This window comes from Taudactylus pleione, unplaced genomic scaffold (genome assembly GCF_031769625.1).
Source record: "Taudactylus pleione unplaced genomic scaffold, aTauple2 ptg000380l, whole genome shotgun sequence".
Classification (NCBI taxonomy): domain Eukaryota; kingdom Metazoa; phylum Chordata; class Amphibia; order Anura; family Myobatrachidae; genus Taudactylus; species Taudactylus pleione.
Window position 1 is genome coordinate 7,410,085 of NW_028284781.1, and position 25,918 is coordinate 7,436,002.

At 49.3% G+C, this 25,918-nt stretch overlaps 1 protein-coding gene across 1 annotated transcript in view; it reads right to left on the reverse strand.

The window, feature by feature from the left end:
• Positions 1-25,918, reverse strand: part of CREB5 (cAMP responsive element binding protein 5) — a 566,841-nt gene that overhangs the window by 381,775 nt on the left and 159,148 nt on the right. The window lies entirely within an intron of this gene.

The window sequence follows — 25,918 nt, forward strand, 5'->3', positions numbered from 1 at the left end:
CTCCAGCCAGCTGCCTTCTGTCTCTCCAGACAGCCCTCTTCTGTCTCCCCAGTAGTACACCATTGTCTCTCCAGCCAGCCCCCTTCTGTCTCTCCAACCCCCTTCTGTCTCTTTATTTATCCCCCTTCTCTCTCCTCAGTCAGCCCTCTTCTGTCTTTCCAGTCAGCCCCCTTCTATCTCCCCAGCCAGCAACAATAAATCTCTCCACCCCCTATGTCTTCCCAGCCAGTCCTCTTCTGTCTCCCCAGCCTGTATCCAATCTGTCTCTTCAGCCAGCCCCCCTTTTGACTCTCAAGCAAGACCCCTTCTGTCTCCCCAGCAAGCACCCTTTTGTCTAGCCCACCAACCCCCTTCTGTCTCTCCAGCCAGCTGCCTTCTGTATATCCAGACAGTCTTCTTCTGTCTCCCCAGTAATGCACCCTTCTGTGTCTCCAGCCATCCCCTTCTATCTCCCAAGCCAGCACCCTTCTGTCTCCCTAGCCAGCACCCTTCTGTCTCTCCAGCCAGCACCCTTTCTGTCTCTCCAGCTAGACCCTTTCTATCTTTCCAGCCAGCACTCCTACTGTCTATCCAGCTAGCCCCCTTCTGTCTCCCCAGCAAGCCCTCTTCTGTCTTCCCAGTAATGCATCCTTCTCTCTCTATAGCCAGCCCCCTTCTGTCTCTCCAAGCAGTCCCTTTCAGTCTCATCAACAAGTCCCCTTCTGTCTCTCCAGCCAGTTGCCTTCTGCCTCCAATACTAGCACCCCTATTGTCTCTCCAGGAAGCACCCCTTCTGTCTCTTCAGCCAGCCCCCCTTTTTTCTTTCCAGACAGCTCCCTTTTGTCTCCCAAGCCAACCACCTTGTGTCTATCCAGCCAGCCCCCTTCTGTCTCCCGAGAAAGATCCCTTATGTCTCCACAGCCAGCCCATTCCGTATTTCCAGCCAGTCCCCTACTATCTCCCCAACCAGCACCCTTACATCTCCCCAGCCAGCCCCCTTGTCTCCCCAGCCAGCCCCCTTGTCTCCCCAGCCAGCCCCTTCTGTCTACCCAGTCAGCCCTTTTTTGTCTACTTTTGTCTACACAGCCAGCTCCCTTCTATCTCTTCAGCCAGCTGCCTTCTGTCTCTGCAGACAGCCCCCTTCTGTCTCCCCAGTAATGCTTCCTTCTGTCTCTCAAGCCAGCCCCATTCTATCTCCCAAGCCAGCCCCCTTGTCTCTCCAGCTAGACATCTTCTGTCTCTCCATCTAGTCCCCTTCTGTCTCTCCAGCCAGCACCCCTATAGTCTCCCCAGCAAGCAGCCCTTCTGTCTCTTCAGCCAGCCCCCTTGTCTCCCCAGCCAGCCCCCTTGTCTACCCAGTCAGCCCCTTTTTGTCTACACAGCCAGCTCCCTTCTATCTCTTCAGCCAGCTGTCTTCTGTCTCTGCAGACAGCCCGCTTCTGTCTCCCCAGTAATGTTTCCTTCTGTCTCTCAAGCCAGCCCCATTCTATCTCCCAAGCCAGCCCCCTTGTCTCTCCATCTAGTCCCCTTCTGTCTCTCCATCTAGTCCCCTTCTGTCTCTCCAGCCAGCACCCCTTCTGTCTCTCCAGCCAGCACCCCTTCTGTCTCTTCAACCAGCCCTCTTCTATCTTCCCAGCTGGCACCACTACTGTCTCCCCAGCCAGTCACTTTCTGTCTCCTCAGAAAAGTCCTCTTCTGTCTCCCCAGTAATACATCCTTCTGTCTCTATAGCCAGCTCCCTTCTGTCTTTCCAAGCAGCCCCTTTCTATCTCTTCATCCAGTCCCCTTCTGTCTGTCCAGCCCGTCTGTATACCAAGCCAGCACCCCTATTGTCTCCCCAGCAAGCAGCCCTTCTGTCACTTCAGCCAGCCCTTTTTGTCTCTCCAGGCAGCCCCATTTTGTCTCTTCAGCCAGCCTTCTTCTGTGTCCCCAGCCACTCCCTTCTGTCTCCCCAGCCAGCCCCCTTATGTCTCTCCAGCCAGCCCCCTTCTGTCTCTCAAGCAAGCTGCTTTCTGTCTCTCTAAACAGCCCCCTTCTTTCTCCCCACTACCCCCTTCTATCTCCATAGCCAGGACCCTTAAGTCTCTACAGGCCCCTTATGTCTTTCCAGCCAGCCCCTGTCTCCCCAGCCAGCACCCCTTCTGTCTCTTCAGCCAGCCCCCCTCTTTTGTCTCTCCAGCAAGCCCCCCTTTTGTCTCTCCAGCTAGCCCCTTCTGTCTCCCCAGCCAACCCCCTTCTGTCTCCCCAGCCAGTCCCCTTCTGTCTCTCCAGCTAGCTTCCTTCTGTCTCCCCAGCTAGCACTCTTAAGTATCTCCAGCTCCCTGCTGTCTCTCCAGCCAGCCACCTTCTGTCTATCCAGCCAGCCCCCTTTTGTCTCCCAAGTCAGACCCCTTCTGTCTCCACAGCCAGCTCCTTTCTGTCTTTACAGCCAGCCCTTCTGTCTTTACAGCCAGCCCCCTTCTATCTCCCCAGCCAGCACCCATTCTGTCTCTTCAGCCAGCCCCCTTTTGTCTCTCCAGCCAGCCCCCTTTTGACTCCCCAGCCAGCCCCCTCTGTCTCCCCAGCCAGACCCCTTCTGTCTACCCAGCAAGCACCCTTCTGTCTCTCCAGCCAGCACCCTTCAGTCTCTCCAGCCCCTTCTATCTCTCTAGCTAGGCCCTTTCTGTCTCTCCAGCCAGGACCCCTTCTATTTCTCCAGCCATCCCTTTATGTCTCCTCAGCCAGCTCTTTTTTCTCCCCAGCCGGTACCCCAACTGTCTCCTCCCTTAAGTCTCCCCAGCCAACACCCTTAAATCTATCCAGACCCTTCTGTCTCCCCAGTCAGCCCCCTGTCTCTTCAGCCAGCTGCCTTCTGTCACTCCAGCCCCCTTCTGTCTGCCCAGCCAGTACTGTTCTGTATCCCCAGCCAGCATCATTTAGTCTCTCCAGACAGCCTACACATCCATCCCCCTGCGGCTCACACACACTTACCTTGTCTTCTGGGCATTCCTGTCAGCAGTGCAGCAATTGTAACACAGTGTTACAATAAAGAACATTGGTTAGACAAATACTATTAAGCCTACTTTTGAAAAAGCATTTCCGGGAGATTATGAAAGCAACACATATGCACGCGGTGCTGAAGAGGCCAGGTAATGCCCCGTCTGTGACGTATCATAAAATTAACTTGCGTCCAATTGCAAATGAGCTCCAAAGCAGTTACAGTATGTGCTGCAGCACATATAACCTATATATAGTGTATATATTTATAAGTTGCAAGATGTTTTACCTACAATATGTGTGATTAAAAATATGATACACCCTCATTTTTTTAGCATCTTAAATTACCCCCCTAACTCTTTCACTCTTACCGCAACATCACAGGATTGCACACATACAGCCCAACCTCAGGGAGATTGCTAGACTCTTCAGGAAGTAAGGATCATATCTGTGCACATGGTGTGTGCAGGATGTTGGATATACATATATTTGCGTATATCCAACCTATTCTGAGTTGGACGGAACTCGGTCAGATCTGTGATGTGAAATGGGCGTCAAGGCCATAACTAGGATGGTGCGGCCGGGGTTGCCACACAAAGCGCACATGCCCAGTGGCTGGAACTAGCTGCTTCCACCTGCAATGACCCCCACTAGCTCACCTCTCATCGGTCCGCTGCAATGTATAATAGTAGTGATGTGCCTGGCTCCCTCTCTGTTGGACACACCGCTACTAATACACATTTTAGCAGGCAGTGCAGCAGCTGCCTGCCCCCTGTTCTCAGCCCCTTCCTCTGTCTCCTCTAGTGTCTTCAGGAACTAAGAGAGACATCATAATGTCTCGTTCAGTCCCATAGTGCCCTGCACTTAGCAGCCGCTCCTTCGGTGGTGGGCTGCTGAAGAGTAGGGATGACCATCGGTGGTGTTATCATCGATGGTTACCATTGATGGCAAAACAGCAAGCCATCGAAGGTAACACACTATTCAATGGATGACCATCATTGGTTTCACCAACCGATGGTCATCAGTTTTTTGACTGACTGGCCTCTGGGTAAATCAGTACCTGGTGGTGGGGCTTCATGGGTGTCAGGGGCGGGGCTATGCTCCATATCCCGACACCTTGTTATAAAGAAAAAAAATATCGGTTATGCTTAGACATCGATGGAGGGAAACCATCTGGTTCTCCCCCATATATGCCAAAAACATTCAACATCAGCCATAAACCATCGATGATTATGAATCATCGATGGTCAATGGCCATCCCTACAGAAGAGGTGGCACTGGCGGGGACAGAGACTGCAGCCTCCCCAGGTCCCACAGTGACTTGCTGAGGAGCTGGAGTTGTACAGGCAAGTGCTACATTGAGGAGAGAGACCTGGAGAGGGGATATAGGGGATCATTAAGACCCACTCGTGAGCGTCAGGATGCTCGCAAGTGGGTCGATGTTCCCCACTGCGCATGCGCACGACGGAGGGCGCTCCGTCGTGCGCATGCGCGAGACCCGGGCAGCGACGGGCTTTCCATCGCTATGGGTCTCGCACCAAAGGGGGCGTGCTGTCGATGTTGATTGACAGCACGCCCCCTTTGGTGGGCGTGCCGGGGGCGTGCCTGCCAGATGGAGGCGTTCCCATGGGAACGCCTACCGTCTGAAGCCGGCCCCACTGACATCACTAGTCATGTCAGTGGGAGTGATTTTGGATCTGATAGAGCCAAAATCACTCCAGGGCTTGTGGCTGGGAGACCCTACCGCAGGGTCTCCGTCGCAAGTCCGATGGTCGCGATGGTCAAGACCATCGCGACCATCTTTTTGGCCGCTCGCATATGCTGTGGGTGGTCACCCACAGCTATATGAGCGGCCAGGAGGCTGCTCCATTTTCATGGAGGAGGGCCCTGATTCAGAGCGAGCGCTCTGGTCAGAGCGTTCAGCTCTGAATCAGGCCCATAATGTGTAAAGGGGGTCTTTGTACTGTGTGGCATAATGTGTAAGGGGAGGAGAATTGTACTGTGTGGCATAATGTGTAGGGGGGGACTTTCTACTTTGTGGAATAATGTGTAAGGGGGGACTTTGTACTGTGTGGCATAATGTTTAAGTGGGTATTTTGTACTGTGTGGCATAATGTGTAAGGAGCATTACTACTGTGTAGCGTAACGTGGATAAGGGACACTACTTATTAGTGTAATGTGAATAAGAGGCACTACTGTATGGCATAATGTGAATAAGGGGCACTACTGTGGTGCGTAATGTGAATTGCGTGTACTATAGTGTGGCCGTGCCCTTTCCCTATGAGACCACACCCCTTTGTTTGGCCTGCGGCGTGCACTGTCCCTGTTTCCGATATGGTGGAGGACATCACTGCTCTTTCTGGCACTGGGCACCAAAATGTCTAGTAAAGGCTCTGATGGGCATTTTGGGGAGACAACTGGGTGGCAACAATGCGAGCACACAGAATCGCCCTGACTTGTGGGAGTGTCATGGGAGTGTTGTGGGCATGTATCTAAAGCTCCTGGTGGATCTCCTGCACCTAACATGGGGCTGGTGCAACTGCCGATACAAATTAAGACAATTGCTGTGGCTGGTGTAAAAAAAAAAAATGGGCAGTTTGGGTTTCCACTTGCAGACGCATTAACTCCCACATTAGCCCTATAGATTCTTGCATTAGCATAATCACACTCTGCATGTGATTTAGAATCTGCCCCTAAGTGTGGAATATCCATTTAAGTGGGAGCATTTGCTGAATAAATAGTATACTGCAGGTAATTTGAGTTGATACTATACAAATACATTTATAAATCTTTATAAACATTGTCGAGCGTACATTTATATATCTTTATATATACTGTCGAGCGTACATGAGATCTCCCAATTCCATAGCTACAATTAACACTATTTTAAGATCTGAGTATCCTTGCAAATGGACACACATATATTTTCATTTGATTTTTTTTTTTTGTGTTCCCATTTCCTTTGTTTGATAACTAGGAAATCAATATAGCTGCTGGGTTGACTCTTTAGTGCCAACAAAAAACCTTCATGTCAGTGGTACAATGTCAACCTTCAAACAAGCCTTTTCCATCCATCAGTACATGTGAGACCTCTACTGAGAAATAATGCTGGCCTTCCAAAGGCAACTTCCGCTTTGAATCTGGCATGTACTGTACATTGGACAGTCAGGGTTTCCTAATGTGACTAGAAGAGGAAATTCACTACTATTCCATGACCTTGGCTTATTTCCTCGCTGTATGAAGCAGATTTTTCCTCAGGAAGATCTCCCCTTTATAATTACCATGCGTTTAGTTCTTTAGGGACTTTAATCTATCAGCAGCATAAAGAGCACACAGGGAGGAAGAAAACACACAAGAGAATGAGGCAGCCATGTTGGTATAAGCACACTCAGGGCTGCCATCAGAAATTGCGGGGCCCACATGTAACATTCAGGGACCCCCTTACCCTGGCCTGTTGGACTCAAAGTTCTAATGAGTCCTGAAGCACAGGGAAAGCACATGCTACAGCATGATGCCTTTTCCCACATCACACACACACACATATATATATATATATATATATACATCCATATATACATGCATGCGTACATACATATGTATGTGTAACATTTATAGAACACCTATACTTCAGAAACCCTCCAAGAAAGTGAACTTGGACATCAATTCTCTTATACCACATTCATGCCCTTACTTGAGAGCTCCTTGTCATTCAGTTAAATATCCAGGACTTGAACCCAGCACCTCTCACATGACACATTCAATCATAGTCTTCCTTTGCAGGAGCAGATAGCTCTATGTGTAAGGTGTCTGACTGTTATAAGAGGTGATGGGTTTGAGGTCCAGGTATTTTAAAATGTGTGTGTTAAATATAGGAGGATGTGACTGAAGGTGCTTTGGTAAATGGCCAGATGGAGACAGGGAGGGGATCGGGATGGCCAGGAGATGCTGAGGATAAAAGAAGAGGAAGCTACTAGTTATAATGATTATAAACAGAAAATTGACAGGCACCCCCTGCCGGCACATGTCACACCACCCTAGTTACGGGCCTGGCTACTGAAGTAACTGCACTTTTTTAATTTCACTTAATACATGCGTGTTTTACTGTATATAAAATGCATCCAACTTTACACAAACAATATAGCTCACTATGATGTCATTAGGCACATTAAGAACACACACCTGTATGTATATTTAAGAGTTTATATATTAGTATAAATTACAGTATCTATCTATCTAGGCGGAAAGGAAGATGATAGATAGATAGATAGATAGATAGATAGATAGATAGATAGATAGATAGATAGATAGATAGATGAATTAGACACAGTAAAAAAGGAGACAATATAAAGGACTCTCCTGTATACAGTAAATAATATGAATAAGTGTGTCCCTAACATTCCTTTTTACACTACTTTACTAGAGAGAGAGATTAAAATAAGATGTGGGGTGTTATAAAGTAGTAGTACCGCATAGGCACAGGGTAACGGAGCAGGACAGGAGAGGAAGCACTAGGCAGGCACTGGAGGGAGACGAGCTGAGGCAGAGCTGGGGGACTGGTGATAAGAGAAAGAGAAGGGGAAATACTGCTCCTAGCACGGACTACTGGTCACTCCAAGCCATCTACTACTGTCATATCCCGGGGAGGGGGCTTCTCAGATGATAGCGGCTTTCTTCCCAGGCTAGGCACAGAGACGCAGCAACGGTATTTCAATTATGGCGCCAGCCACAAGTCAATTGGAGCTCGCGGACCAGCAGCCAATCAGGAGCGCTCAATGCTGCCTCTCCTGATTGGCTGCCATTCCACGAGCTCCAACTGACTTGTGGCCGGAGCCATAGACATGCCGCCATTGCCGTGTCAATTCTCCATGGTTGCCAGCCAGGCTGCCTACCGGTACACCAGCTGCAAATAGATGCAGTTCTGCGCATATCCACACCACTGCCACCTGGGCCCCCTGTCTCTCCGGGCCCGAGACTCCAGGCCCATTAGTCCCCACCTGATAGCGGCCTTGAGCACACTTCATATTTAAGCAGCTCACAACATGTTCACCTGATGCCAGTTTGCATGGCTAATGACGTAACTGCCAAAGACTACATAACAACAGCATCTTATACAGCATTTATGATTTAAAAAAATAAAATAGAAAATAGGACTATAATTCTTTAAATATCTCTACATACATTCATTACATATAGCTATGAGTTTCCCAGCATAATTCTGATTATTAATAGAAGTTTAAGCTATTTACTCATTTCCTTGCGGGTTACAATATAACATTACTGGGCTTTGGGCCTGATTCAGAGTCGTTCGCTATTTGCGGTCGTTCGTTCAAAAACAAGGGGTGGCTATTCAAATGATCCGTTCGCAAATTGCAGTCTGTTCACACCTCTAAGTCTGAATGAGCGAGCAAAACATACGCTCGTTTATTTGTTAAAAACGCCCCCTGGCCACTCGCACCATACGTCATGTCCGCTATTTATTAGATTAATCGAGTACATCGACCAGCGTATGAACTGCTCGCTATTCTTGTGGTTGGTGTTTGCTACCACAAATTTGCGAGCAGTTCTGGCTATAAAATAACCCAGTGACGTGGTCAATGACGCTGCTGTATTAATTATGCACACCCATAATACGCCCGTTTTGACCTTTAAGCACGCCTGTGTTCGGATCTCCACTCCCCATTTTCAAGCACCTTCCCCTGTTACCACCCACATACGCCTCATTCTGTCACTCAAAATAGCAGGCACTCGCTATATAGCGTACAAACGATTTTTGGCCGCACTGACTGGTTCGCGCATGCGTACTAAAAACCGTACGCATGCGCAGATGTGCAAACATCGCTCGGAACGAGCGTACTGCCGCTAACGAGCGGCTCTGAATGAGGGCCTTTGTTCCATTTCAGTAGCTCTGCCAATATATCTTAAGGTTACCTTTATATTCTGACCTTTTGATATGTTAACTGATGTTACCGATGCAAAAATGAAAATAATATATTTTGTATATAATTGGTCACGTGTATGTTTATTATAGTGTCATTTATATGCCTCGGTTTTTCTGTATTTTCTGTAATATGAAAAAACAAATAGAATTATCTATGTCGTAAAAATATAAAGAAATGCATTTAATCTAATTAACACCTCTACCCAAATTCAGCAGTGTGGGCCACATGTGTCTGGAGACTCCAGTGCCCGCAACAAGTCAGAGAGTGCTGCCTATATGCCACTGCTGCACCTTCACAGCACAATGACATCATAGTAGCTTTACTAGCTGGAAAAGCACGTATGATAATTGGATAGAACCGTAGAGATTTCTTTGGATGAAATTGCAGCATTTCATACTCATTGGCTCTAACATTAGCAGGGAAATCTTACCTCCACTAATGTGGAGAGAAAACATGGAATCATTGAGTGGTAAGAATGAGGGAATGCAGAAAAGGTGTAAGGAGGCTGGCGCAAAGCTGAATGTTGTGGCAGGGAGTGGAGAAAGGAGGTTGGCTGAAACAGGGCTGAATTTGTGAATATGGGACTGAGGACCTCATTCAGAGTTGGTCGTTGCGGCCGCTCGGTTGTAAGGGAAAAGGGGCCGGATATGCAAATGAAGCGCTCGAAAATTGCGTCGTTAAGATGGGATCATTAGCTGGACGAGCAAGGGGAGGATGCGGCCGTAAGACTAAAAACACGCCCCCTTCTCGTTCGCAATACACGTCATCTCCGGGCATATAAGGATTAATCGAGACCATCGGGAACCATCGGAGCTGGTCGTAGAACTTAAAGTTGACCATACCCTCTCAGTGTAACACCCAGTCAGTGTAAACACTTCCCATGTCACATGTGCCATGACACTACTTAGTTAATTATGCACTCCCATAAAATGCAGTTTGCATAATCAGGCACGCCTGCGTTCGGATCTCCACTCCCCCGTTCACAAGCACCTTCCCCTGTTACCACCCACAAACGGGGTGTTCAAGGAGAGAGCAATTTCTGATCGCAAAAGCTAGTTTGCGCACGTGCATTGCGAATTTTACACATGGGCAGCTTAGCGAACATCGGTAGCGTACGACCGAGCGGCCACAACGAACGACTCTGAATGAGGTCCTGAGGCCCTGATTCAGAGCCGGACGCTCTGACAGAGCGCTCGCTCTGAATCAGGACATCTTTTTTTTTTTTGGAGTGGCCTCCTTCCTCCTGCCACTCACAGCTAATGCGTGCAACGAGACCCTTGTGGTAGGGTTTCGTGGCCGCAAGCCCCAGAGAGTTTTCGGCTCAAACAGAGCCGAAAGCTCTCCCACTGACATCACTTGTGATGTCAGTGGGGCCGCCCCCAAACGGTAGGCGTTCCCATGGGAACGCTTCCGTCTGGGCAGCCACCCCCCCTACCCGCCCACCGAAGGGGGCGTGCTGTCACTCAACATCGACAGCACGCCACCTTTGGTGCGAGACCGGGAGCAACGGATTGCCCGTCGATATCCGGGTCTCATGCATGCCGCCTCCGTCGTGCGCAGGCGCTCTGGACCACCATCGACTCAGTGCTTGCGACCGGGTCTGAATCAGGCCCTGAGGCCGTGCAGTAAGCTGTTGGAATGAATTTCATAGGTGTGTCCTTAGTGTGGTGTCTGATTTCCCACAAACTTCCACTGGGTAGGTTCGCCCATAAACCATTAATGTCAACCACAGATAGTCGATAATTTTGCCATCGATAGTGGAGATCCAATGGTTCACGGCCACCAATGGCACAAATCCAAGGAATGTTTTTTTTCCCTCCATGTGTCTGGACACGGCTTAGCTCCGACCCCCTAACATGACCCATGAAGCTCCACCCCCACACCCTGATTGGTCCGCTGCCCAGCTGACCATCAGTGCAGTGGAAGAAACCATCGATGGATAACAGCCGATGGTTTAATTATTTCATACCATTGATATTGATCACCAATGGTACCATCGATGGTGACCACCGATGGTTAACCTACTGATAGCCATCCGTACTACTGGGTGCTGAAAATGATTGTAAACCTTTCCTGTCATTCTGGAGCTTCGGGTCCTGCAAAAGGCTGCTAGAAAAGGGGAGGGATGGGACTAGTTCAGGAAGCAGAACAGCCCAATTGTGTGCTCACTGCTTCCGAGACGCACAGCTCCTGAGCCATACAGGAGAGCGAGTGTGCACTGTCAGTGTGTCTGTCCCTCAGTCCTGTTTATGTTTCTGCCTGGCCTGTCAGCATACTTGCCAACTCTCCCTCATTGTCAGGGAGACTCTCTGAAATAGTAGTAGTCTCCCTGTCTCCCAATCTCCCTGATTGCACCTTACCCCCATTATGAAGCTGTTATATATATAAAAAAAAGATAAATATACATTCAAATTGGATCATAAGTATCTTTTCCATGCATTGGAAGGGGCAGAACCATGAGAGACAATAGAGGCGCCGGGCTCCAGCTCTGAAGGGGCCCCTCCATTGCCCACAACATATTCACCCGACTTAAGGCTATAACTATGTAACCGGAGTGTACCGTCACGGCCGCCCAATACATGGCACCCCTTCCCGGCACCTGAGAAGCCACCATACACTAGTGGAGAGCTCCATGTCAGATCATCAGCTGCTGCCTTTGTCTATCTATAGTCTGTCTGCATGCGAATTGCTACATTACAGTGTCAGCGGCAGTGGCACCAAATTATAATTTGCGTCTGGGATGAACTTACACCACTGTTATGAGACACGATGATCCCTATGGCTACATGCATTTTCTGAAAAGTATCAGTGTGTAGTCATCAACAAATAGATCTTACTAACTGCTTTTGGTCTCCTTAACTTTTTAAATATAAGTCAATTTTATGACACGCCTCTCAAATGTAGCGGTACATTTGTGTCATCTGTCAGTGTGCTTCTCTGACCTGTGAGTCTGCTCTGTCTGCCAGCACTGTTAGTGTGTCTGTCACTCAATCCTGCTTGTGATTCTGTCTGTCCTGTCAGTGAGTCTGGGTCCTAGTCCTGTCTGTATCCACCAGTCCTGTCAGTAGCTCCTGCATTTCTGATGCAGAATGGAAGTCAACAAACAATCATGCATTTATGTAATATTGGATGTGAGTGTATATTTGTAAGTTTACAGTATTTGTTTTAACTGCTGAAACACACAAGCTAACCATGAAAACATAAAACAAGAGCATTTTACCTGCAGTACAGTCAGTGGCATCAACCACATGGTGGATGCAGCAAGAACTCCCAGTCTCAATAGTAAACGTATCTTGCTGCATACTTATTGCATTACTGACCATATCTAAAACATACATTGTGGTGCAGGGCTGTGTATGGTGGACACAAGGCTGTATTACTGGGCACAGGGCTGTGTATGCTTGACATGAGGCTGTTATACTGGGCACACGGCTGTGTTGGGTGGGCATGAGGCTGTTATCCAGGACACAGGGCTGTGTATTGTGGACATGAGGCTGTTATACTGGGCATAGGGATGCATATGCTGACCATATGGTTATATGTGGTGGGCTTGGATGTTGGACACAGGAGTGTTTAATGGGTATAGAACTGTGGTAGGTATTTCTTAAGCAACGTTCAGAATGGTACATGAGGTGCATTGGGCAGGATGTGGTGGCCATCTGGCTGAATATGAGCTGTATGTGGGGGGGCATTGGGTAGGATGTGGTGACCATCATCCTGAATATGAGATGTATGTGGGGGGCATTGGGCAGGATGTGGTGACCATCTGGCTGAATATGAGCTGTATGTAGGGGGCATTGGGCAGGATGTGGTGACCATCGTGCTGAATATGAGCTGTAAGTGGGGGGCATTGGGCAGGATGTGGTGACTATCGTGCTGAATATGAGCTGTATGTGGGGGGCATTGGGCAGGATGTGGTGACCATCATGCTGAATGAGCTGTATGTGGGGGGCATTGGGCAGGATGTGGTGACCATCGTGCTGAATATGAGCTGTATGTGGGGGGCATTGGGCAGGGCGTGGTGACCATCATGCTGAATGAGCTGTATGTGGGGGGCATTGGGCAGGATGTGGTGACCATCATGCTGAATATGAGCTGTATGTGGGGGCATTGGGCAGGATGTGGTGACCATCATGCTGAATATGAGCTGTATGTGGGGGCATTGGGCAGGATGTGGTGACCATCGTGCTGAATATGAGCTGTATGTGGGGGGCACTGGGCAGGATGTGGTGACCATCGTGCTGAATATGAGCTGTATGTGGGGGCATTGGGTAGGATGTGGTGACCATCATGCTGAATATGAGCTGTATGTGGGGGGCATTGGGCAGGATGTGGTGACTATCATGCTGAATATGAGCTGTATGTGGGGGGCATTGGGTAGGATGTGGTGATCATCATGCTGAATATGAGCTGTATGTGGGGGCATTGGCAAGGATGTGGTGACCATCATGCTGAATATGAGCTGTATGTGGGGGGCATTGGGCAGGATGTGGTGACCATCATGCTGAATATGAACTGTATGTGGGGGCAGGATGTGGTGACCATCATGTGGGGGCAGGATGTGGTGACCATCATGCTGAATATGAGCTGTATGTGGGGCATTGGGCAGGATGTGGTGACCATCATGCTGAATATGAGCTGTATGTGGGGGGCATTGGGCAGGATGTGGTGACCATCGTGCTGAATATGAGCTGTATGTGGGGGCATTGGGCAGGATGTGTTCACCATCTTGCTGAATATGAGCTGTATGTGGGGGGCATTGGGCAGGATGTGGTGACTATCATGCAGAATATGAGCTGTATGTTGGGTGAATTGGGCAGGATGTGGTGATGATCATGCTGAATATGAGCTGTATGTGGGGGGAATTGGGCAGGATGTGGTGACTATCATGCTGAATATGAGCTGTATGTGGGGGGCATTGGGCAGGATGTGGTGACCATCATGCTGAATATGAGCTGTATGTTGGGGGAATTGGGCAGGATGTGGTGACCATCATGCTAAATATGAGCTGTATGTGGGGGGCATTGGGTAGGATGTGGTGACCATCATGCTGAATATGAGCTGTACGTTGGGGGAATTGGGCAGGATGTGGTGACGATCATGCTGAATATGAGCTGTATGAGCTGTATGTGGGGGGCATTGGGCAGGATGTGGTGACTATCATGCTGAATATGAGCTGTATGTTGGGGGAATTGGGCAGGATGTGGTGACGATCATGCTGAATATGAGCTGTATGTGGGGGGAATTGGGTAGGATGTGGTGACCATCATGCTGAATATGAGCTGTATGTGGGGGGCATTGGGCAGGATGTGGTGACTATCATGCTGAATATGAGCTGTATGTGGGGGGTATTGGGCAGGATGTGGTGACCATCATGCTGAATATGAGCTTTATGTTGGGGGAATTGGGCAGGATGTGGTGACCATCATGCTAAATATGAGCTGTATGTGGGGGGCATTGGGTAGGATGTGGTGACCATCATGCTGAATATGAGCTGGCTGTACATTGGGGGAATTGGGCAGGATGTGGTGACCATCATGCTGAATATGAGCTGTATGTGCGGGGCTTTGGGTAGGATGTGGTGACCATCATGCTGAATATGAGCTGTATGAGGGGGGCATTGACCATAATGCTGAATATGAGCTGTATGTGGGGGAATTGGGCAGGATGTGGTGACCATCATGCTGAATATGAGCTGTATGTGGGGGGCATTGGGCAGGATGTGGTGACCATCGTGCTGAATATGAGCTGTATGTGGGGGGGGCATTGGACAGGACGTGGTGACCATCATGCTGAATGAGCTGTATGTGGGGGGCATTGGGCAGGATGTGGTGACCATCGTGCTGAATATGAGATGTATGTGGGGGGCATTGGGCAGGGTGTGGTGACCATCATGCTCAATGAGCTGTATGTGGGGGGCATTGGGCAGGATGTGGTGACCATCATGCTGAATATGAGCTGTATGTGGGAGGCATTGGGTAGGATGTGTTGACCATCATGTTGAATATGAGCTGTATGTGGGGGCATTGGGCAGGATGTGGTGACCATCATGCTGAATATGAGCTGTATGTGGGGGGCATTGGGCAGGATGTGGTGACCATCGTGCTGAATATGAGCTGTATGTGGGGGGCACTGGGCAGGATGTGGTGACCATCGTGCAGAATATGAGCTGTATGTGGGGGCATTGGGTAGGATGTGGTGACCATCATGCTGAATATGAGCTGTATGTGGGGGGCATTGGGCAGGATGTGGTGACCATCATGCTGAATATGAGCTGTACGAGGGGGGCATTGGGTAGGATGTGGTGATCATCATGCTGAATATGAGCTGTATGTGGGGGCATTGGCAAGGATGTGGTGACCATAATGCTGAATATGAGCTGTATGTGGGGGGCATTGGGCAGGATGTGGTGACCATCATACTGAATATGAGCCGTATGTGGGGGCATTGGGCAGGATGTGGTGACCATCATGATGAATATGAGCCGTATGTGGGGGGCATTGGGCAGGATGTCGTGACCATCATGCTGAATATGAGCTGTATGTGGGGGCATTGGGCAGGATGTGGTGACCATCATGCTGAATATGAGCTGTATGTGGGGGGAATTGGGCAGGATGTGGTGACCATCATGCTGAATATGAGCTGTATGTGGGGGGCATTGGGCAGGATGTGGTGACCATCCTGCTGAATATGAGCTGTATGTGGGGGGGCATTGGGCAGGATGTGGTGACAATCATGCTGAATATGAGCTGTATGTGGGGGCATTGGGCAGGATGTGGTGACCATCATGCTGAATATGAGCTGTATGTGGGGGCATTGGGCAGGATGTGGTGACCATCATGCTGAATATGAGCTGTATGTGGGGGGCATTGGGCAGGATGTGGTGACCATCATGTTGAATATGAGCTGTATGTGGGGGGTATTGGGCAGTATGTGGTGACCAACATGCTGAATATGAGCTGTATGTGGGGGGCAATGGGCAGGATGTGGTGACCATCATGCTGAATATGAGCTGTATGTGGGTGCATTGGGCAGGATGTGGTGACCATCGTGCTGAATATAAGCTATATGTGGGGTGCGTTGGGCAGGATGTGGTGACCATCGTGCTGAATATGAACTGTATGTGGGGGGCATTGGGCAGGATGTGGTGACCATCATGCTGAATATGAGCTGTATTTGTGGGGCATTGGGCAGGATGTGGTGACCATCATGCTGAATATGAGCTGTATGTGGGGGCATTGGCAAGGATGTGGTGACCATCATGCTGAATATGAGCTGTATGTGGGGGCATTGGGCAGGATGTGGTGACCATCATGCTGAATATGAGCTGTATGTGGGGGGCATTGGGCAGGATGTGGTGACCATCATGCTGAATATGAGCTGTATGTGGGGGGCAATGGGCAGGATGTGGTGACCATCATGCTGAATATGAGCTGTATGTGGGGGGAATTGGGCAGGATGTGGTGACCATCATGCCGAATATGAGCTGTATGTGGGGGGCATTGGGCAGGATGTGGTGACCATCATGTTGAATATGAGCTGTATGTGGGGGGTATTGGGCAGTATGTGGTGACCAACATGCTGAATATGAGCTGTATGTGGGGGGTATTGGGCAGTATGTGGTGACCAACATGCTGAATATGAGCTGTATGTTGGGGGCAATGGGCAGGATGTGGTGACCATCATGCTGAATATGAGCTGTATGTGGGGGATTTGGGCAGGATGTGGTGACCATCATGCTGAATATGAGCTGTATGTGGGGAGAATTGGGCAGGATGTGGTGACGATCATGCTGAATATGAGCTGTATGTGGGGGGCATATGGCAGGATGTGGTGACCATCATGCTAAATATGAGCTGTATGTGGGGGGCATTGGGTAGGATGTGGTGACCATCATGCTGAATATGAGCTGTATGTGGGGGGAATTGGGTAGGATGTGGTGACCATCATGCTGAATATGAGCTGTATGTTGGGGGAATTGGGCAGGATGTGGTGACCATCATGCTGAATATGAGCTGTATGTGTGGGCATTGGGCAGGATGTGGTGACCATCGTGCTGAATATGAGCTGTATGTGGGGGGCATTGGGCAGGATGTGGTGACCATCATGCTGAATATGAGCTGTATGTGGGGAGCATTGGGCAGGATGTGGTGACCATCATGCTGAATATGAGTTGTATGTCGGGGGCATTGGGCAGGATGTGGTGACCATCATGCTGAATATGAGTTGTATGTCGGGGGCATTGGGCAGGATGTGGTGACCATCATGCTGAATATGAGCTGTATGTGGGGAGCATTGGGCAGGATGTGGTGACCATCATGCTGAATATGAGCTGTATGTGGGGGGCATTGGGCAGGATGTGGTGACCATCATGCTGAATATGAGCTGTATGTGGGGGCATTGGGCAGGATGTGGTGACCATCAGGGCCGTTTCTAGGGGTGGGCGGCCTGTGCAATCGCACGGTGCGCGCCGCCTCTGAAACAGCCTGTGAATTTCTGGACGCCCGGCGGAGCAGTTACCAGCCGGAGACGCTGGTCTTAGCGGGTGGCACAGTAGAAGGCTCTCCAAGCCCTCCCAGGGACTCCTCCGCGCTGTGTGATTGTCACGGCGTGTGACATCATCACACAAGCGCCACCACACCACCGCAGGCAAACTGCTCAGCTCCGTGAAGGCGGCTATCCGGGATACTATGACAGGGGCTGTGCTAGTGTGCTGTCCTCGCTCTGATCAGGTAAGACCTGCCTGCTGCTGCTAATCATGGACAGCCAGGGTGTGCAGCCTTATATTGCCCTGCATCCTTATATTGTTTAATTTGTGATCACATATCCCTCCCAATCACTAGTGTGTGTATAATGTGTATGTGTAATAGATATATACATATATATATATATATATATATATATATATATATAATTTGTATTTGCAAATGGATGTTCTGGCTCTCCTTGTTCCTACGTTGCCATTATATTCCAAACACTTTCGCCTATCTGTGACTCTGGTGTGTGCTGTTGGTCTCAAATTCAACTATATATATATATATATATATATATATATATATTACAGTCACTGTGGGCGGCAGTGTCCCGTGGGTGGGAGGATGTGTGTCCCCGCCGAATAGATGCCTGGCATCTATTCTCCCTGTCAGCAGCGCTTGGGGGCTGCCCGGCGAGTCTGTAAGTGCCAGGCACGGCCCCAAGAGTCACGAAAAAGGGACGCATCTTATAGACACGCCCCATTTTAAATGGCCGCGCGCACAGAAGTACCCTCTCTAGCTCCGGCGCCCTGCCTGCCACAGTGTATTTTATGTGGACCTGGCTTATATTCTTTCGAGACCACGCTCCCTTACTGTGATACCACACCCCCTCACGATGACGCCACGCCCACTCCACAATATTACTGCTTCTTGGGGAAGGGGGCGCATTTTGACTGCTCGCACTGGGAGCCTCAGACCCTAGAAACTGCCCTGGTGACCATCGTGCTGAATATGAGCTGTATGTGGGGGCATTGGGCAGGATGTGGTGACTATCATGCTGAATATGAGCTGTATGTGGGGGGCATTGGGCAGGATGTGGTGACCATCATGCTGAATATGAGCTGTATGTAGGGGGAATTGGGCAGGATGTGGTGACCATCATGCTAAATATGAGCTGTATGTGGGGGGCATTGGGTAGGATGTGGTGACCATCATGCTGAATATGAGCTGTACGTTGGGGGAATTGGGCAGGATGTGGTGACCATCATGCTGAATATGAGCTGTATGTGGGGGGCATTGACCATAATTCTGAATATGAGCTGTATGTGGGGGAATTGGGCAGGATGTGGTGACCATCATGCTGAATATGAGCTGTATGTGGGGGGCATTGGGCAGGATGTGGTGACCATCGTGCTGAATATGAGCTGTATGTGGGGGGCATTGGGCAGGATGTGGTGACCATCATGCTGAATGAGCTGTATGTGGGGGGCATTGGGCAGGATGTGGTGACCATCGTGCTGAATATGAGCTGTATGTGGGGGGCATTGGGCAGGGTGTGGTGACCATCATGCTGAGTGAGCTGTATGTGGGGGGCAATGGGCAGGATGTGGTGACCATCATGCTGAATATGAGCTGTATGTGGGGGGCATTGGGTAGGATGTGTTGACCATCATGCTGAATATGAGCTGTATGTGGGGGCATTGGGCAGGATGTGGTGACCATCATGCTGAATATGAGCTGTATGTGGGGGGCATTGGGCAGGATGTGGTGACCATCGTGCTGAATATGAGCTGTATGTGGGGGGTATTGGGCAGTATGTGGTGACCAACATGCTGAATATGAGCTGTATGTGGGGGGCAATGGGCAGGATGTGGTGACCATCATGCTGAATATGAGCTGAATGTAGGGGCATTGGGCAGGATGTGGTGACCATCATGCTGAATATGAGCTGTATGTGGGGAGAATTGGGCAGGATGTGGTGACGATCATGCTGAATATGAGCTGTATGTGGGGGGCATTTGGCAGGATGTGGTGACCATCATGCTAAATATGAGCTGTATGTGGGGGGCATTGGGTAGGATGTGGTGACCATCATGCTGAATATGAGCTGTATGTGGGGGGAATTGGGTAGGATGTGGTGACCATCATGCTGAATATGAGCTGTATGTTGGGGGAATTGGGCAGGATGTGGTGACCATCATGCTGAATATGAGCTGTATGTGGGGGCATTGGGCAGGATGTATTGACCATCGTGCTGAATATGAGCTGTATGTGGGGGGCATTGGGCAGGATGTGGTGACCATCATGCTGAATATGAGCTGTATGTGGGGAGCATTGGGCAGGATGTGGTGACCATCATGCTGAATATGAGTTGTATGTCGGGGGCATTGGGCAGGATGTGGTGACCATCATGCTGAATATGAGTTGTATGTCGGGGGCATTGGGCAGGATGTGGTGACCATCATGCTGAATATGAGCTGTATGTGGGGAGCATTGGGCAGGATGTGGTGACCATCATGCTGAATATGTGCTGTATGTGGGGGGCATTGGGCAGGATGTGGTGACCATCATGCTGAATATGAGCTGTATGTGGGGGCATTGGGCAGGATGTGGTGACCATCAGGGCCGTTTCTAGGGGCGGGCGGCCTGTGCAATCGCACGGGGCGCGCCGCCTCTGAAACAGCCTGTGAATTTCTGGGCGCCCGGCGGAGCAGTTACCAGCCGGAGATGCAGGTCTTAGCGGGTGGCACAGTAGAAGGCTCTCCAAGCCCTCCCAGGGACTCCTCCGCGCTGTGTGATTGTCACGGCGTGTGACATCATCACACAAGCGCCACCACACTACCGCAGGCAAACTGCTCAGCTCCGTGAAGGCGGCTATCCGGGATACAGTGACAGGGGCTGTGCTAGTGTGCTGTCCTCGCTCTGATCAGGTAAGACCTGCTGGCTGCTGCTAATCATGGACGGCCAGGGTGTGCAGCCTTATATTGCCCTGCAGCCTTATATTGTTTCATTTGTGATCATATATCCCTCCCAATCACGTGTGTCTGTGTGTAATGTGTATGTGTAATATATATATACATATATATATATATATATAATTTGTATTTGCAAATGGATGTTCTGGCTCTCCTTGTTCCTACGTTGCCATTATATTCCAAACACTTTCGCCTATCTGTGACTCTGGTGTGTGCTGTTGGTCTCAAATTCAACTATATATATATATATATATATATATTACAGTCACTGTGGGCGGCAGTGTCCCGTGGGTGGCGCTTGGGGGCTGCCCGGCGAGTCTGTAAGTGCCAGGCACGGCCCCAAGAGTCACGAAAAAGGGACGCGTCTTATAGACACGCCCCATTTTATATAGCCACGCCCCCGCACAGAAGTACCCTCTCTAGCTCCGGCACCCTGCCTGCCACAGTGTATTTTATGTGGACCTGGTTTATATTCGATGACGCCACGCCCACTCCACAATATTACTGCTTCTTGGGGGGGGGGGGCACATTTTGACTGCTCGCACTGGTAGCCTCAGACCCTAGAAACTGCCCTGGTGACCATCATGCTGAATATGAGCTGTATGTGGGGGGAATTGGGTGGAATGTGGTGACCATCATGCTGAATATGAGCTGTATGTGGGGGGCATTGGGCAGGATGTGGTGACCATCATGCTGAATATGAGCTGTATGTGGGGGCATTGGGTAGGATGTGGTGACCATCATGCTGAATATGAGCTGTATGTGGGGGGCACATAGTTTTAGGAGGCAAAGTACTGAAAATCATTGAAACTCTAAATTTGCAAGAATGCTTCACTTACAGTATATCTATGATTGTCCTTACTATAACCAGGAAAATAACTGTACAAATCACAGAAAATTATGAAAATCTCCTTTTCTATTGCAGTTTGATGTCCTTTTGTGAAATCATAGCTCTCCGATGGCTAAAGGACTTGCTTTGTCAAACAATGATTTACAACGGGGCTCAATCACCCATAGAATGCTCTTTGAAAACACAAATGAGCATAATAGTCCTGGGAAGTAATACCTGAATTAAAATGAAACTGTGCTCTCGCTAGTTACACAAATGTGGTTCTCATTACCGAGCATGTAACCTGTTCCAGTTGCAGGCTTACTTTAAGCATGCAAAGGCGAGGATGAATGAAAACCAATGCACATGTTCATGTTTGTCTCCAATAGTCCTATGAGAGCCATATATTAACCACCTGTAGCAAAATGAATACATTATTTGAAACTAAATGTTTCTTATTTTCCACAGAATGTAAGCACAGGCTATGCACAAGTTGTTATTTTTAACAATGCCATCTGGATTTTCACTGACTGACTATGATCTTCAAACAAGCAGACATAATTTATCACTATGTGCTCATTCCATTCACTCAAAGCTCTTCTCTCTGCCAACCCCCATTCACATAGATGTTTTTATTTTGCAGTGACCACTCAATGGCCCTCATTCAGAGCCGTACGCTCTGAGCAGAGCGCACGCTCTGAATGAGGGCCGGCCTCCATGAAAATGGAGCGTCCTCCTGGACGCTCGTATAGCTGTGGGTCACCACCCACAGGCTATACGAGCGTGCATTTTGATGGCCGCGATGGTCGTGACCATCGCGACCATCGAAACTGCGAGCCGGAGCCTGCGGTTGAGGTTTTCAACCGCAAGCTCCGGAGTCATTTTGGCTCTATCAGAGCCAAAATCACTCCCACTGACATCACTAGTGATGTCAGTGGGCCGGCTTCTGACGGGAGGCGTTCCCGTGGGAACGCCCCCGTCAGGGAGGCACGCCCCCGGCACGCCTACCAAAGGGGGCATGCTGTCAATCAACATCGACAGCACGCCCCCTTTGATCAGACACAACGAGCGAAGGACTTTCCTTCGCTCGTCGCGTCTGGCGCATGCGCACGACGGAGCTCCCTCCGTCGTGCGCATGCTCAGTCCAGAACATCGAACCACTTGCGAGCGGACAGCCGCTCGCGAGTGGGTCTGAATCAGGCCCAATGTTCCTTAAGGACAAAACAAAGTACCAACATTTTACAAATATGTCAGATGGACAGTAGAAGAAGCTGTAGAATAAGGGAACGAGGGCCTGGTTCAGCATGGAACGCACAGGAAAGAACGCACGCACTTGGCCGATGTTTTCCACTGCGTATGCGTATGCATCGCAATGTGCATGCGCAAACTATCCAGTGCGATCGGGCTAGGGTATGCAGACCACACGCAGTGGGTACGCAGACCCTTCCGAAAATTGATTGACAGGAAGTGCCATTTGTGGGTGGTGTCGGGGAATGGTCAGGCGAACGCAGGTGTGCCTGTGCGTTGGGATGCCGTTATAGGGGCGTGCATAATTTAGGCAGTGCTGTGGCATATGCAGACACACTGTAAGCTATACACAGGAAGCAGCCAAAATCCTGCCGGCACCTGGGAACAAGAATGGATGCCGTGCACATGTGTGCAGCATCCATTCAGTGCAGGGAGAGAGCTGGGGGCAGCCCAACTACTGATGTAGTCTTGGGCTCGCCCCCCGCCTGATGTTAAATGAGAGGCCGCCAAATAGCGTCATTTAGGTGGGGCGGCTGGGTCCCTCATGCTGAAGCCGGCCCTAATAGTTAGGAACAAAGGCCCTGATTCAGAACCGGACGCTCTGACAGAACGCTCGCTCTGAATCAGGGCCATCCTTATCTTTCTTAAGAGCGGCCTCCTGGCCGCTCGCATAGCTGTGGGTGACCACCCACAGCTATAGCGAGCGGCCAAAAAGATGGTCGCGATGGTCAAGACCATCATGACCATCGGGTTTGCGACGAGACCCTTGTGGTAGGGTCTCGTTGCCGCAAGCCCTGGAGTGCTTTCGGCTCTATCAGAGCCGAGAGCACTCCCACTGACATTACTTGTGATGTCAGTGGGGCCGGCTCCAGACGGTAGGCGTTCCTATGGGCACGCCTCCGTCTGGGCATCCACGCCCCCGGCACGCCCACCAAAGGGGGCGTGCTGTCACTCACCATCGACAGCATGCCCCCTTTGTAGCGAGACCCAAGCCGTCGCTATCCGGGTCTCGCACATGCGCACGACGGAGCCGGCTCCCTCGTGCGCATGCGCACTGGGCTAACATCGACCTGCTTGCGAGCTCTCAGTGCTCACGAGCGGGTCTGAATCAGGCCCAGAGCAAGAAAGAGTAAGTAACTGAGCATCTTGGTAAAACCATGCTGGACTGCATGTGGGGAAGATGTAAAGTGTGCAGACATTTAGATTTGGGTGGGGTATGTCCAAACTGAAATCAGAATTGCAGTATAAAAATAAAGCTGTCCAGCATTTGTGGGCTACATGGAAAAACAGCCAGTATTTACCCTGCATACAAAAACAAGGTAGGTACAGTATTTACACCCCTTGCATTGCAACATAGTATGTCCAGGCCCAGAGTCACAGTACAAATTTAGATGCATGGTAGCAGAAATGTAAGGGGCGTTAGTGTGTGGTGACTGGGGAGAAATGGGGTGGCTAAACAGATGCACGGAGATGTTACGTCTTATGGGAGTATTGCAGGCGTGTCGTACAGAGACGCACAACTGCTCATATAGAGACATACTCAGATGGAGAACCCGCACCTGCTAATAGGGCTGCTGCAAGTTTCAATGGTGCAGCCAATGATGCATTTAAAGACACATCAAGCGGTATCTCTACAGACGCTGGCAATGGGCGTCTCAGTCCTTGCGCATTCAGATGCCTGGATGAACACTAGGAAAAGGCTTTGTAGCAACATTAGCATAAACAGACAGATGCGACAGTGTCGCAAAAGACACAAGGACGCACACGGCTGCATCCTACTCAGAATCAGGCGCTATATCGTTTGACAGCTTATTGGTATCACACTTTCCATTGATTTGGTTAGTGACTAAAAGCCCACCACAGACAGCAACATAGTAAACAATACGTACCTAATTACAAATACACTAAATAAATAACAGGTCTGTTGCAAAACAATAACATACTAGTAAAAAAATAGCACCAAAGAAAGTAGCAATATTAAATGAAAACCAACTATGATAAGAACCATATAGAAAAATGGAGAATAAAGATGTGCAAACAGTAAGAAACAATAAACCAAGAGTTCTGAATTCTTGATCTGACAAGTGGATAGTTCCACTCCTGTATATTTTCTCTGTGAGAAGACCAGCAAGGGAATATTCTGTTTCATAAAGGTATAACTAATGAATGTGGTGGGGACTAGGGTGCTCTGATTGTCTATGGGCTCCACTGATGTAAATACAGAGCTGAATGTGGGCCTGATTCAGAGGTAGACCGTAATGAGAGCCGAGACTGCATCTTCTTATGCAGCGCAACTGCGTCTTTATGCTATTCGCATAGAGGCCACCAACGGCTGTGGCCCTAATCCGCTGCTTTGTGTAATTATCAGCGTCATCGCTTGCACCATCTGACATTAGAACAGCCCTATGGCTGCTCAGAATGTCAGTCGGAACATGGCCGCTGGTGCCGGCACAACTGCAAAAAAAAACCCCCAGTCACTGGCCACGACACGCCCATGAAATGCTTGTGTCTAGCTAGCCACCCCCTGTTACCAAGCTCACTGAAATTGTCTCTCCCTGGGGGCGATTCAATTGTTTTGTGGGTGGTGATAATTAATGGGTATCCAGTGTTGCAATTCAATTGTTCTGGGCGCCCATTAATTATTGCATTCTTCAGGCCCAATTAGATAGAGTTTAGCCGCTGTTTGAGCACCCTAACCACAGGTTTATCGCACATTTTTGCTTGCACCCTCCTGACGTGCAAATACCAAGTACAAATGCCGTCACCGGCTGCTATCGCGCCCAGTTGATTTGACCACACCTAATGTTTTTGCTATCTCTCTGATGGGTTTGTTTTGATTTTTCAGCCTAATGATGACTTGCTTCACTGATAGTGACAGCTCTTTGGATGTCATATTAAGAGTCGACAGCAACTGATTCCAAATGCAAATGTCACACCTAGGATCAACTCCAGACCTTTTACTTGCTTAATTGATAATGAAATAACGAGGGAATAGCCCACACCTGTCCATGAAATAGCTTTTGAGTTGATAGTCCCATTACTTTTGGCCCCTTAAAAAGTGGGAGGCACATATAGAAACCGTTGTAATTCCTACACCATTCACCTGATTTGGATGTAATTACTCTCAAATTAAATCTGAAAGTCTGCAGTTAAAGCACATCTTGTTTGTTTCATTTCAAATCCATTGTGGTGGTGAGTAGAGGCCAAAACCTGAAAATTCTGTCAATGTCCCAATATTTATGCACCTGACTGTATTTTGTCTATCTTTTACCTCCCTGCTTTATGTATATCCTGCCCTCCATACTGTTCAGTGGCCTTCAGAGAACTGTGGTGCCTTTCTAAACTACAATAATAATAATAAATAACTGTAATGAGAAATATAGATTTTCATATATTCTAGGGGGTATATTTACTAAAATGGGCATTTTTAGAAGTAGAGTTGTTGCCCATAGCAACCAATCAGATTCTACTTATCCACATCTCCACTTCTAAAACCTG